This window comes from Cervus canadensis, chromosome 14, assembly GCF_019320065.1.
Source record: "Cervus canadensis isolate Bull #8, Minnesota chromosome 14, ASM1932006v1, whole genome shotgun sequence".
In the NCBI taxonomy this organism is placed as follows: Eukaryota; Metazoa; Chordata; class Mammalia; order Artiodactyla; family Cervidae; genus Cervus; species Cervus canadensis.
In genome coordinates this window covers 21,494,267-21,496,675 of record NC_057399.1, presented here as the reverse complement: position 1 = coordinate 21,496,675, position 2,409 = coordinate 21,494,267, and positions in this window count along the sequence as shown.

The following is a 2,409-nucleotide window of genomic DNA, read 5'->3' as shown; positions in this document are numbered from 1 at the left end:
TCATCCCCACATTGCCACCAACTTTTTTCTTGTATGGTGTCCCACAATCTAGATTTGTCTGACTATATTCCTGTGGTATCATTTAGCATGCTTTCCAGTCCTCTGCATTTCCCCTAAATTGACTCCAGAGAATTGATTATACTCAGGTTAAATATTTTGCCTTGAGACTCTTATAGGTGAACTTAATGTACTTCATATTGTGTCACATAAGAGGGTAGATTATATCAGGTTATTCCAGTGATGATTACTAAGTCCACTCATTTTGTTAAGGTGATACCCTTCAGAGATCCCCACTGAAATGGTTCATTTTCCCTTTGCAATCAGTAAGTTATCTCTGGGTGACTAGGTTTTCCACAGATCTTTCACTTGGTGGTTTTAACAAAGATTAAGGTGACCTAAGTCAGTTACATAGAAAGTTGCAAAATGTTGATTATCTACTTCTGTAATTCCTTATACATTTATGAACAGACATTCTTTTACAGAGAAGAACTTTGTTTTTATCTCTTTACTCTCTCACTTTGAGTTTCACTGTGGATTCAAGGGCTTTTTATTCAAAATGTTATAATCAGTAGAAATTACTATTCTTTTCAATGGCCAGATTGTCCTGAATTTGACCACTGGAAGCTGATTCAAGCTAGGTCCCTGCATCTTCTTCTCATGACTCAGCTTGCATTTGGACATTTCTTACTTTTTGACACAACATGTCTCACATTGCCTAGTATTTTCTGTATCCCATATGTGTAATCAACCATTTCTGCAAGGGTCCCTGGGTCCTTTTACTGGGATGTGGTATTTAGAAACCAAGATCTTAATGGTTGTTCATTGATATCAGTTGTCATTGGTTCTAGGCCCTTCCTATAAATAGAACTAGGAAAAATCTTTTTAAAAATTCATACTGTTTATAGTTCAAATTTAACATTACAAGCTTTTTTAAAAGCTTATTTTATATTGTTTAGCCTTTTCTGTAACACTGAGAATCTTTGTTCTCAATACGATTCACGTGCTCGTTTGCTTTATCCTGTAATATGCACAAATTAATTTCTAAGGTACAGTATTATAACCAACAATAAACATACTGAGTGAATTTTTACATATCGTTGCAGTTTTTTTTTTTGTCCTTGCAATGTGTCACAGTAGGAACAAACAGTTTCCTGTGCTTGAAATAATACTTTCTCTGTGCGGTTATTGATTTTATACAGTTAGATTCATTTGTTTCTGTTGGTGTTCAATTTTATGGTTTGCTTTTCTCCTTTTTATTTGATTTTTGAATATATAAAACATTTACATGTTGCATCAGTTATTAAGCTATTGATTCTCAGCCTTCTGCACCCTGCTTTGTGATGCTCGGGCTGGGATTCTGTAAACCACATTTCTGTTTTTTTCCAGCTGGTTCTCTGCTATAGTCTTCCAAAGGTGATGCTACAGGGAGTCTGCAGAGGTAGAAGAGTTGGATGGAACTTTGTTCCTTTGCTGTTTTTACCTTGTGCGGCTATTTATTAGCTTCCAGTTTCTGTGCATGCCTCCCTAGCCAGACTTCCTCATCCCATAGAAGCAGTTGAATCCAATTTGCAGTTTTTCAAATACTTGCAGAACCAGCCTCCCTCAGAGGTCCTGCTCGTGGGCCCTGCCTTTGAACTCAGAGACCTCAGCACCACCTGAATAATGACCTGTGCTAGAGGTTCGGCATTTCAGCCCAGCAGAATAATTCTAAATTTAAATAATTTCTAAATCTTAATAATTCCAACATCTCTCATTATTCTTCTGCCCTAAATGTGGTAGCTACTCTGACGTTATTTGTGGTCCTGATACATTTGTGTTTTTCTAACCCTTTCAGTCATATAGTTAACAATTTATATATTAAATTACCTCTGTTTAAATAATTGGTATGCTTTTGTCTCATGACTAAACTTTAACTGATAAACATGGTTCATACAAAAAAATAATTACTGAGAGACACCTTTCTTTCATACTTAACCTTCCTATCCCATTCCCATCTATCCCCTTGAGGTCATCATTTCTTTAGTCACTATATTTTTGACTGTGTTTGTTTTGACAAAATTAATCAAATAAATACACACTTGTGCACACACATACATATACATTCTTATTTTCTCTTTTTTAAAGGTTTTTTAAAATTGAAATAAAGTTTATTTATAAAGTTGTATTCGTTTCAAGGGTACAGCAAAGTGATTCAATTCTATATTTATGTATACATATGTACACATTCTTTTTCAGATTCTTTTCCATTGTAGGTTATTTCAAGATACTGAGTATAGTTCCCTGTGCTATACAGTAAGAATATGTTTTTTTTTTTTACCTATTTTATATATAGTCCTGTGTGTATGTTAATCCCAAGCTTCTAACTTATCTCCCCCACTCCACTATCACATTTGATAAACATGTTTGTTT